Genomic DNA, 13,201 nt, shown 5'->3' on the forward strand with positions numbered 1-13,201 from the left:
CCAGATGCACAAGGCATGTAGAGAGCATCCCTACACGTGCTGGTTCCATCTCATCAAACCTGTTCTTTGGAAAATGGAGAGCATATGAAGGGCCCCAAGGGATGATGAGAAAACAATAGTCCTGAACAAATGAGTCAGAATCAAGAAACACCACTGAGCACCTTCTATTTGCAAGGTAGTGGGATAAAAAGAGTAATGTGTCATCTAAATTCCTGAATCTTCCTGAAGCGTCCAGAATCCAGTGAGGGACATACAACACACATGGGGAGTCAGGGTTTTCAGTCTGTGGCCAGCTACAGTTCTGTGGTCCTTTCTGCTTGTCACATAGTTAGAAGGTAATGGAGAAGTAAGAAGATGGCCTGAGGCTGGGCTCTGTGAGAAAATAGGGGTGTTGAGTGTGGAAGAGGGAAGGCCAAGCCTAATGAAGATGCTGCCTTCAAGTATCTAAAGGCTATTGCAAGGAAGATAGATGAACCTGCTCTGAATTGCTCTTGAGCACAGAACAAAGAGGTACAAGTGAACTTACAGAAGGGTAGATCATAGCTCAAAGAGGGAGAAGTGAACTTACAGAAGGGTAAGTCAAAGCTGCCCAGCATGAGAGAATCAGCCACCATCACTGATGGGTTACAAACAGCAGATGCTGTAAGTTTTTCCAAAGTCTAAAAGATCAGCTGACCTCTGAGTTTCCTATAACTCCACGATGTGAGAAGGCTAGCTGAAAATGGTTAAGTGGAAAGATACAATTTCTTTTTTTTTTTTTTTAAAATATGGAATGCTTCACGAATTTGCGTGTCATCCTTGCGCAGGGGCCATGCTAATCTTCTCTGTATCGTTCCAATTTTAGTATATGTGCTGCCGAAGCGAGCATGGAAAGATACAATTTCTTGCATAACATGGCATAGTCAAGAAAGCATGGGCTTCAGAGCCAGACAAAAGGGGTTTAACTCCTGAATCGGGCGTGAAATGCTTGTGGGAACCCAGGAAATTACTTAAAGCCCTAGTCCTTGGTGTCTGCGTCTATAAAATGAGGAATGGCAATGCCTGCTCCATTAGCTCATCATGAAAGCAGAGACAGTGAGATAGCCAAGCATATGGTAAATTCAAGGAGTTCACTAGATGGTTGCTCTTAAAGTTATGTCATGAGATTTAATGGGCTTGGTTATAGCAAAGATCACAGCCAAGTCACTGCCAGGTTGGTCCTTGGGACAACTAGGGAAAGCCACAATTTCTAAACTTCTGAGAAGGGCTTCCCTGTGTTGTTCTCAAGTCTGTGTGCCATGCCACATTTGCTAAGACCTATCTGCCTTTCACAAGTTTGCCAACATAGCAGGCAAACATTGCCAGCAGCTCCTCCCTTCCATTGTTCCCTGGGTCAGCACATGTGGGCAGTGAGATTCTTCTCTATAACCTGCAAGGAGATTTTGAGGGGAATAGAAGGTGAGGAGAGGTTAAGCGAGCCTGAATTCACTGGTGTGCTCAGGAGCTGGCTTAGCTGGCTTCATGCTGATCGGCCCATCTCAATTAGGACAATGACTTTAAACAGCCAAGAGGAGCCAGTTAGGTAACTTCCTCCAGCCTAGGTAACTTCCTCCACCACCACCAAGTGTATCTTACCAAACACAAGTCCGGTGGTATCTCCTGTCTGTAAGCAATCAATGGCATTGGAACTACCCATTGACTGTTCATCCCATTAGGTTTCAAATAGTTGTACATGGGAGCTTTGCCTTCACTTTCCAGCACCTTCTTTAAATGCTCCTCAACTTTGAAAACAAAATTACTCACTGTCCCTTCAGTGTTCTTCACACCCCTTAGCTTTCAGAATCTATTGTTTCCTTCTTTTAATTTTTCAATTTAGATAGATTAAAGGTAGATGTATAGTTTAATGACTGATGAGATTAACAACTACATATCTACCATGACGATCAAGAAATTAGAGCTTTCTGAATGCTCTTTTCCAGTTTTAGCTGCTACTCTTGCATGTGAAACTACTCTCCTTTTCCCCTCATTCTCTTTCATTTTTTTCTTTTTCTTTTTAAGTAGCTATTTCACCTATTGCCATATTTCTGTAATCTCTGTCTCTCTCTCTCTCACTCACTGGGCCAAACCTAGCTACCCTGTTTCCCCGAAAATAAGACATCCTCCAAAAATAAGACCTACTCAGAGGAAAGATAAGACATCCCCTGAAAATAAGACCTAGAGCATCTTTGGGAGCACACCTTAAAATAAGACACTGTCTTATTTTCGGGGAAACAGGGTATGTAAGGAAAGGGTAGCATTACCACACTCTTATGGAAGTTCCCAGGAGAAGATAAGCTGAATAGACTTTCTGGGTCATGTCTGGCTCAAGACCCTCCGAGAGTTTATAAGAGCCCCTTTTATTTATTTATTTATTTATTTATTTATTTAAGACAGAGTCTCCAAGCTGTCACCCTGGGTAGAGTGCTGTGGTGGCACAGCTCACAGCAACCTCCAACTCTTGGGCTTAAGCAATTCTCTTGCCTCAGCCTCTCAAGTAGCTGGGACTATAGGTGCCCTGGTGACCAATGAGATGATGATATTATAGCCAGGTTGCCCCAGTTGCTGGGTCTACAAAACCTGGTATTTTTTAGTTGTAGTTGTCATTGTTGTTTGGCAGGCCCGGGCTGGATTTGAACCCAGCCAATTCCACTGTACATGACAGGCGCCCTAGCCAGTGAGCTACAGGTGCTGAGCCAAGAGCCCCTTCTTGAGGGGAAATCAGTGGCAGGGTATTTGATAGGACTGTTGTACAGTCAGAAATATAGTCAGGGAAGTCTTCATGGGCTGGATTGTTTCCCCTCCACAATCCATATGTTGAAACCCCTAATCCAGTGTTTTTACTGGATTAAAAACTTACAGTATTTAAACTCTGCAACATAAATTATGTTCATCAAAAAAGATTTAAAAAAATATGCTTACTGTGCTTTGAACTTTCAAAAATAATTTAATTAATGATCTTTAAAATTTTTCATGGCACACCCAAGATTCTCTCATGGTACACTGGTTGAAAATCACTGCCCTACTCCCTGGTACCTTAGAATGTGACTGTTTGGGGGTCTTCAAAGAAGTCATTAAGGTTAGAGGAGGTCATATAAGTGGGCTCTAATCCAATCTGACTGGTGTCCTTATGAGAAGAGAAAATTTAGACACACAGAGAGACACTAAGTATGTGGGAGTACAGGGGAAAGACCAATAAGAACACAGTCAAAAGGTGGCTGTCTGCAAACCAAGCAGGGCAGCCTCAGGAGACAGCAGTGTGCTGACACCTTGGCCTTGGACTTCAGTCTCCAGGACTGGACTTGAGAGCTTGTTTGAATGTTCTAGCAGGGAGTGCAGCTACTTACATATCCTTCACTGAAGAATGATCTTCCTCTCTTAGGGAAGGTCATCCTCTTCAACCAAGTGCATGGCATTTGGAGGGACACACATGGAGTGGTGAAGGAGGAAGGGGACACCTGCTTAGCCAGCCAGGTTAGCTGAATCAGCCCTGGTGACCAATGAAGTGACGATATTGTAGCCAGATCGTCCTCACATCTATCCCACCTCCAGAATTGGTAGACAAATAAATTCCTGCTGTGGAAGCCTCAGTCGAGGGTATGGTATGTGGTATGTTGTTACAGCAGCCTAAGCGAGTATTCTTTGTACTCTGGGTCTGCTCTTCTGTGGGTGAAACAGGCTCCATCATCTGATTCAGCAGGAGGGAGTGGAGAGCAGAAACTTAATCTGCACATAGTGAAGGCCAGCTGAGTACAGACAAGAGTGTGGGCCAGGTGCTCCTGGGCACTCTGTCTTTGGGCTAAAAAGACAGTGCAAAGGTCCTGGAGATACTGGTGATGAAGGCCTTGAACATGTATCTTTTTCTTGAGTCAAAGTGCTCCTGTCTGGACTGGTTGTATATGTCTAGTATAAGCTGTTACCATGGGATTTCCCCTTCATCTTCCTCTTGAACTTTCTTGTAGGATCCACTTTCTGCCCCTGGGGTTCTGACATGTTCAAGTGGTGCACCTTGATGTGGTTCCATCTTCACCCTTGCAGTAGGTTCTTAGTGAGCCTTCCAGCTCGCGGCTTCCATCCTACAGTCCTGGACTTTTTCCTGTGATTATTTTGTTGATGGTTTTCTCTCATCTGTTTTATTTCTTCTCTCTTTCTGAAACTCTTATTATTAACATGTCGGATTCCCAGAATTGGCCTGTGACTGTGTTTGTTTTCTAATTGGTTTTCTTCTTCTTGATTTCTGGGAGATTTTTCTCAACTTCATGTTCTAGCCTTTGCTTTTGGTATTATAAATGTCTGCTTATATATTTTTAATTTCCAAGAGCATCTTTTTTTCCTATTTTCTAAATGTCATCTTTTCTGTAGCTTTCATGTTGTGCGTCTTAGATACAATATATTGTCTTATCGTTCTGAGTATGTTACTGATTTGGTTTTTGCAAAGTTTCTTTAACATGCTAGCATGTGTGTCTGTGTGTTTGTGTGTGTGTTGACATCTACCTTTTATATTATAAGCTTTCCTTAGACATCAGGTAATTCTTGTCTGCTCATATGTAAGACTGGGGAACTAAAGAGATGATAGAAATAATTCTGGGCACGTGTCTTACCTACTCTGAGCTTCGCCATAGAGTAATTTGGACTGTACTGAAAGAAAAACCTGAAGTCAGTATCTGCAGATCTTTCTTATTGAGCTGCTCCAATTTGCCAGAGAAGATTTCTAGTCTCTTGCAAGGAAGATGAGAGATTAGCTGCCAGGTTCTGGGATCCAGTGGGGGAAGAAGGCCCTGGGTCTTGGTGGCAGGACTCACACATTTTTGTTGGCACAGTACACACGTTCTTAGCTACTGTGGCAGGCCCCAGTCTAGAGGCCTCTGTTGCAACTTCTCCAAAGAACAATCTCCCAGGAGTCTGACCCAGTTGGAGAAAGGAAGCCTCACATCCTCTTGGAGTGTGGGAGAGAAGTCAGGGATTATAATGTATCCCCAAAATTCAAAGCAAAAAAAAAAATGCCCATCAAACAGATTTTCTTCAGTCTTCCCTATATTAATCTTCACTTCATTCCCAGTTCCAGTGCTAACCTGTGCTGAATATTTTGAGGATTCTACAGCATAAATGGCATCAATGTGTTCTCAGCTTTCCCCTGTACTACCCTGTTTCCCCGAAAATAAGACAGTGTCTTATTTTAAGGTGTGCTCCCAAAGATGCGCTAGGTCTTATTTTCAGGGGACGTCTTATCTTTCCTGTAAGTAGGTCTTATTTTCGGAGGATGTCTTATTTTCGGGAAAACAGGGTAGTTCTAGGTCTGCACAATCATTCACCTCTCCATCAGCTTTCAAAGCTTAGTTGTCATTATCTCCTCTCTCTTTAGATCTTTTGCAAATGAAATCCCTTTACTACAGCTTGGGGTTTCTGCAGGGAGTGGAATCCAATGTGCATTTGATCCACCGTATTACCTCAGTAGCCTGCTTCTCATCTCTGTCCTCTTCTCTATCTTTGGCCATTAAAATCTCAGTATTATAAAGAGCCACCTCAGTATAATAAAGAGCCACCTGTCCATAAAGGTGGTTTTATGGACAGCCACCTCCATAAAGCTGTCAAAAGTGGAAAGCCTTGCTATTTTTCTTTCCTCATGGCACTTACCTTACTCTCTGTGATACCCAACCCCCTGGGTAGATAAATAAATAATAAGTGGTTTATTGATATTATGTCAACATATGCAATCAAACCTGTCATCTATCTCTCCAGACCTTATGGTCACTCTCTGAAGCGCAGGGACAGAATATGGGGATTAGGTCCGGGACCTAGCTCCAGCAGGTTCTCTTTGTGAGTCACTGGGCAAGTCATTTATTCTCTCTGCACTTTGGTTTCCTTGTCTTCAAAATAGCATCTACAAAATTAAGGGATTAAAACAGAACCTATAGAATTAATCATACTGGTCAAATGCAAAATCTGCCCTCGATATATATTTCCTACTGTTAATATTATTCCCTTTCTCCTTCACGGTGTTCAATAAAAATCCTAGAGTTTTATTGAATGTGGCAGGCACCATGTAAATGTAATGTACTGTGAGATATCCGTGGGTATTTTTGTGACTCATGTGGGTGCTCCCTGAAGAGCCCTGCAGAGTGCCTTTCAGATAGTAAGTATCTCAGGAATATTTGTTGAATTGAAACAAACATGTCAATATTTAGGGAGATGTTCCATATGAAGGCCCGGATGCAGTCATGCATGTGTGTTTTGGTTGTTGGAGAGATTGGTGTGCTCCATTTGTTCCAGAATATTGAGAAAAACCAATGCTTCTGGCTGGCAGGTTAGCTACTTCTTTCTGAAGACCTGACAACTGTGTGCTTTTGGCTTAAATGCCATCTCCCTTCAAACCCAGAGAAAGCAAAAAGCAAGCTTTGATATAATCTTGTGCAAAGGCAGGACGGGATGTCCTCTCACTGTTTTGGAAGCTTCATAATGCTAAAAGTATTAAAGACCCTTTGCAACTTTGAAAGATGATGATCTCAAACTCTTTTTTCCCCTCCCACCTCTGTGTTTGTGAGTGTGTGTGTGTACTGTCTAGTAGTTATGTTTGCCTGGTTACTAAGGTTATTTATATGAACACAGGAGCTTTGCTGTTTAAGAGCACCTCCGCTCTTGCTGCTTATAGTTCGTCTACAATCTTAGTTATCAGTTTATGACATCATAGTGAATTACCATGTCACAAGCCAAGCACAATAACTGATGGTGGGCAATCAACCAAAGGAACAGATGGACTTCTAAGCAACAATCCTATTACCATGTAAATGTTCTTAGTAACTAAAATTTCAACAGAGATATGTAATGCCAGACACTGGTATACCCGCCTCCACTGTGATGCTCCGAGTGACCATTCCCAAAGCTTTCCAGGAAAGAGCTGCATCTCAGTAGCAAAGCTTGTAAGAAGTGAAGAGGAAAGCAACAAACCAGTCTTTCTTTTTGAGCAGCAGAATCCAAATGCCCTGTTTTTAAAAGGTCTGATGAGTAAACTTAAAAAATATTTAAACCTCTCGGTAGATTTTAATACTTGGTTCTGTTTGCTCACTTTTCTTTTCCCTGTAGTGCCTTAGATGGGTCCCTCCCAAACTTCCACATCCACTTGCATCACCTGGAGTGTTGTTACAAACACCGATTCTGGGTCACCACATCTGGGATGGGGCAGGATTCTGTATTTCTTATATTTCTCTGTATTTCTGTTCAAGTGACGTGATACTTCTGGTCCTCAGAACACAGTAAGTGATAAGGCCTAGGAAGTAAGAAACCACATTTTAAGTTAAAATAAGGCTCTTGTGGCTGAAGAAGTTTCAGGAACATGACTATTACTACATCATACAGCATTTTCCAAATTCTAAGCCACATGTTTATTCACATTTTAACTTTTCTGAAATTGTTGGGTAGCAGTCCTACCAAAATGTTATAGCTACTGAGCAGAAGATGAAATTTGGACATATGGATTGTCTGGATATTTGTGAAATGTGTGATCTATAGGACTTGTTTATCTATTTGACACCTCCGTTATCTGTCATTGGTGGCACCACATTAGGGTCAAATTTGTTCACTGATACTTTCATAAGACAATTGATTCTGCATTGAGTTTGTCTGAAAAGCTTTAAAACACATCATTGTCTAGGCTCGTACCCAGAGATTCGGATGCAATTGTTTTCCCCAGATAATTCTGAAATGTGGCAAACTTTGAGAATCACTGTGAGTTAAAATATCTTCACAATGATCATAAATTCACAGAGCACAGAATAATATGTTATTGTGTGCACACCAGGCAATGTAAAGCAGAAGAAATCATCATACCTCAGAAGTGATCATAGACTTTGCAAAGCTTGGAGAGATCAGAGATGTTTTGCATCCAAATTGCACTTACTGAAGGAAAAAATGCAGATGAGATTCTGGTTTCATTTGGTATGCCTCGAAATCATGTGAACCCTGAGGAGACAGAGGTCAAAGACGTGAGAGGTCAGGAAAGTTACACGTCATCATGACCGTAAGCTTGGCAGTATATGGCCAAGAATGTGTCCCAAAATTCTATCTTTCCAAAGTGTAATGAAAGCTTGGACTCAAATCGTAACACTAAATAAGAAAGTTACACGTCACCATATGGAAACATACATTCATTATTATTTATTAACAAAATAGAGCATTTACTTTTAATTAAATTAATGTGGTACCTTTAGACTCCTTGCATCTTAGGTTTCAGGACAAAACAAGAACAACCAAATAACCAAACATTTATCAGGCACCAAGCTAACAATTTTACATACAGGTATCTCGTTTGATTCTCACAATGTCCCTGCTATGCAAGTAACATCCCGTTTTTTCGAAGCAAACGTCAGGGAGGATCTTTTTACATTTTCCGTAAAACCTCCAGAAGAAAGCCATGCAGAAAGTGTCTTTATGGCAGTGGTCCTCAACCTTCCTAACGCTGTGGCCCTTTAATACCTTTCCTGGGGTCGTGACCCACAGGTTGAGAACCGTTGTTTTATGGGGAGCCAGGATCTATCATCTATTAGCTGGGACTCTCTCTGTAGTAAAATGAATAGTTTAATTAGTGTTCTGCAAAGCACGTTCCCCACAACGCTATGATGTGGAGGAGGCCTCAGGGATACAGCAAAAGGGCACATGGAGCAGAGAAGGTCATTGCTGCAAGCTGTGAGGAAAGGGGTTGTTGCAAACACTTGCAAGCCACTGATGAAAGCCACTCCAGTCAGAAAGCAATCGATCCTCAAAAAAGGTTTGCTTCCCCAAGATCTGGGGGAACTGGTGCCTGACATCTGTTAGGACTTTGATTATTTTGAATATAACCAGTTAAACTTGCTGGATCTAAGAGTGGTTATCTTGGAAAATATAAAATCAATATAAATAATCAATGATTGTAAAAAATAACCTTAGGGATCTTAAAGTCAAGCTCATTTTGAAGTAGAATATATTTTGCAAATAATTCTTGTGCAGATAGACAAAGGACATAAACCTGGTGAGGTCACAACTCTGCTGGGCTCCCACCTCACTCTGTGCTGCCACTTGTCTGTCCTAAAGCACAGCTAAGATCCTCTCACGGCACACCAGTTGAAAATCATGGCTATAAAGGAATATCTGGCAGGCTGGGTAATTTAGAAAAGAAAAGAGGGTTATTTGGATCACAGTTCTGCTGGCTGTATAAGAAACGTGGTGCCAGCAGGTGCTTTCAGTAGGGGCTTCAGGCTGCTTCCACTTGGGGTGGGAGGTGAAGGGCATGTGGGGATTACAGTGAGAGGGAAAATGAGGTGGAGGTGCCAGCCTCTTTGGAAAACCAGCTCTCAAGGAAACTGCTAGAATGAGTACTTCCTACACACACACCCACACCCAAATGAATTAATCTAATCATGGGGATCCACCTCCATGACCCACACACCTCCCCCCATCTCCAACATTGGGATCAAATTTCAACATGAGGGTTGGGGGACAGACATCCACACTAGAGCACTGCTGTTGACTAGAAGCCTCACCGATCATATGGAGTCGGTAGGCAGGGATTTTGTAGGTTACATGTATTACATACTGTATTCCTACAATAAAGTAAGCTAGAGAAAAGAAAAGGTTATTAAGGAAATCATAAGGAAAAAATATATTTGCTATTCATTAAGTGGAAGTGGATCATCATAAAGGTCTTCATTCTCCTTGTCTTCATGTTGAATAGGCTGAGGAGGACGGTTGGCCTTGCCATTTCAGGCTTGGTAGAAGAAGAAGAAATCCGCATGGTTCACACCTAATCAACTGTACTAACACACTTCTTCAATCATTAATTTCTCCCCATTTATTTCATTATTTTATTAGCATATAAAGGACTGTCATATACTTTATTTAAAAAAAAAGAAAAACCAACTCTAAATCTCCTTTGCCCATCAAAACTTCCCCAAAGCTCTTTCTGAAGTTACTTTTTCACCTCTCATTCTTTCTTTAAACTGCTGTAACATCTTATTAAACTAGGAAATGACCATTAGTAGTATCACCAATAACTTACTTTTTTGCTAATAATCAGTTATTCTCTCTTATTTTATTTTACTTTTAGTAAAATTAAAAAAAAAAACTAGTATTTTTTTTTGACAGTGTCATACCTTCTTCCTTGAAAGCCTCTTTTTTCTAGATTACCCCAATTCCACATACACCTGGTTTTCCTCCTGTCTTATTGGTCTCCCACTCTGTTCATTCCTCCAAAATTTCAAACCACTGAAACTGCTGAAATGCCAAAGGGCTTTGTCTTTAGTTCTTTTGTCTCTCACTGTCTCTTTGGTAATCCTATCCATTCCTTTAAATGTAAACCCCAGCTCTATGTAAATGACTTTCAAATTTAAGTCCCTGAGCCTCAGGCTCCCATAATGGGCCTACTCCCTAATGGCCTACTCAGTATTTCCACTGAGACACCAAGTAGGCATCTCAGAATTAGTATGCCCCCCCTCAAATCTTTTAACTCTAAAACTGTTCCACCCCATCATACTCCCAACCAAGCCTTTTCCCTCTTGATATATTGGACTACCTAGTTGCTTAGACCTAAAATCTAGGCTAATTCCTTTTTTCTCCCTTCCTAAGTACATTTAATCAGCTTTACCTCCATATATCTCAGAAATTAGAACATTTTTTATCATTGTCACTGTAACAAATCTGGCTCAAGGCACCATCATCTTCTGCTTGAATAATTGCAGTAGCTTTCTAATTGGTCTCCCTGCCTCTTCCTTGGACCTTTGCCTTCCTTTTCTCGTTTCCTGGCGAGAGAGATTTCTAAAAACTCCAGTAATGTATTATTCCTTTCCTTTAAGCCCTTCAGGGCTCTTCCCTGGCTATGCCTCAACACCCAAATTTCTTGTCATGGTTTGTAAGCTAGTGTTTTCTTACCTCTCAGTTTTTGTTTTTGTATCTGTATTAGGAGTCTGTTCGTTTGGAAAATCTTTTTTTGTTCTACCTGCAACATTTTACACCATTGTATTTTAAGGGAGTGTCATGAAATGACAAATAACTGGGTTTTGTTCACTTTTTAATAGTTGAATCTACCAAAGTTTATTCAAAATTGATGAATTTAGTTTATTCTATTTCTTGTCATTATAAATGTATTTGAGTTAATTTCTATAATTTTATCTTTTGCTTTTTATTTGTACAAATTTTCTTTTCTATTTTAATTTAATTTTTTTCCCTCAATATTTTTTTGTTTATGATTTCAGATTCATTGAGGGTACAAAGAATTGGGATACAATGATTAAATTTGTTAGATAAAGTCCCTCTTATAATTGTGTCCTACCCACAAGAAGTGTGCCATACACTGTGATCCCCCATCCCCCTCCCTCCTACCTTCTTCCCATTCTCTCGTTCCCCTACCCCACATCTTGTATTAGGTCATCTACTGCCTTCATATTGTAACTGAGTACATTGAATTCTTGCTTCTCCATTCTTGTGATGCTTTACTAAGAAGAATATGTATCCAGGATAATAAAAATGATGTTAAGTCTCCATCTTTTTTAATGGCTGAATAGTATTCCATGGTATACATTTACCACAGCTTGTTAATCCATTCCTGGATTGGGTATTTAGGTTGTTTCCACATTTTGGCAATTGTAAATTGAGCTGCAATAAACGGTCTAGAGCAAATGTCTTTATGATAAAAGGATTTTATTTCATCTGGGCAGAAGCCTAGTAATGGGATTGCAGGATCAAATGAGAGGTCTAATTTGAGTTCTTTGAAGATTCTCCATACTTCCTTCCAAAAAGGTTGTATTAGTTTGTTGTCCCACCAGAAGTGTAAAAGTGTTCCCTTCTTTCCATGTCCATGCCAGTATCTGCAGCTTGAAGACTTTGTAATATGGGCCATTCTCACTGGGATTAGGTGATAACTCAGGGTAGTTTTGATTTGCATTTCTCTGATGGGATAATGGCATAGGGATAATGAGCATTTTTTCCATATGTTTATTAGACATTTGTCTTCTTTAGAGAAGGTTTTATTCATGTCTCTTGCCCAGTGATACATGGGATTGTTGAGTTTTTTTTGTTGATTAATTTGAGTTCTCTCCAAATCCTAGTTATTAAGCTTTTGTCTGATTCATAATATACAAATATCTTTTCCCATTCTGAAGGTTGTCTATTTGCTTTGGTTGTTGTTTCCTTAGCTGCACAGAAGGCTTTCATTTTAATTAAATCTCATTTTGTTGTTGTTGTTGTTGCAATTGCCACAGAGGTCTTCTTCATAAAATCTTTTCCCAGGCTGATATCTTCAAGTGTTTCCCCACATTTTCTTCAAGGATTTTTATTGTTTCATGCCTTATATTTAGATCTTTTATCAATCTTGAATCAATTTTTGTAAATGGTGGGCGATACAGGTCCAGTTTCAGTCTTTTACATGTGGTTATCCAGTTCTCCCAACACCATTTATTGAATAGGGATTCTTTCCCCCCGTGTATGTTATTGCTTGTTTTATCAAATATCTGGTGGCTGTAAGATGTTAGTTTCATCTCATGGTTTTCTATTTGGTTCCAAATGTCAATTTCTCTTTTTTTTGTGCCAATACCGTGCTGTTTTGATCACTATGGCCTTATAGTATAGCCTAAAGTCTGGTAGTGTGATGCCTTGGCTTTGTTTTTATTACTAAGAATTGCCTTGTCTATACAGGTTTTTTTTTTTTTTCTGGTCCCATACAAAATGAAGAATTATTTTGTCCAAATCTTGAAAGTATGATGATGGTATTTTAATGGGGATTGCATCAAATCTGTAGATTGCTTTGGGAAGTAGAGACATTTTGACAATGTTGATTCTTCCCTGCCATGAGCATGGTATGTTTTTCCATTTGTTTATATTTTCTGATATTTCTTTTCTTAGGGTTTTGTAATTTTCTTTGTAGAGGTCCTTTCCCTCTTTTGTTGTGTATATTTTTAGGTATTTCATTTTCTTGAAGCTACTGTGAAGGGAATTGTGTCCTCAATTAGCTTCTCATCTTAGTTGTTATTGGCATATACAATGGCTACTGATTTGTGGATATTGATTTTATATCCTGAGATAGCACTATATTTTTTGATGACTTCTAGGAATCTTGTGGTTGAGTCTTTGGGGTTCTTGAAGCATAAGATCATATTGTCAGCAAAGAGCAAGAGTTTGACATCCTCTGCCCACATTTGGATGCCCTTTATTTCCTTCTCTTGCC

The 13,201-nt window shown here is 40.1% G+C and overlaps 1 non-coding gene across 1 annotated transcript; it reads right to left on the reverse strand.

Moving 5' to 3' along the window:
• Positions 1 to 761: 761 nt before the first annotated feature.
• On the reverse strand, positions 762 to 868 carry LOC128585080 (U6 spliceosomal RNA). The gene has a single exon (XR_008379829.1). It is a non-coding gene; the product is annotated as a U6 spliceosomal RNA (small nuclear RNA).
• Positions 869 to 13,201: the final 12,333 nt, after the last annotated feature.

The sequence above is a fragment of the Nycticebus coucang genome, chromosome 4, assembly GCF_027406575.1.
Source record: "Nycticebus coucang isolate mNycCou1 chromosome 4, mNycCou1.pri, whole genome shotgun sequence".
In the NCBI taxonomy this organism is placed as follows: Eukaryota; Metazoa; Chordata; class Mammalia; order Primates; family Lorisidae; genus Nycticebus; species Nycticebus coucang.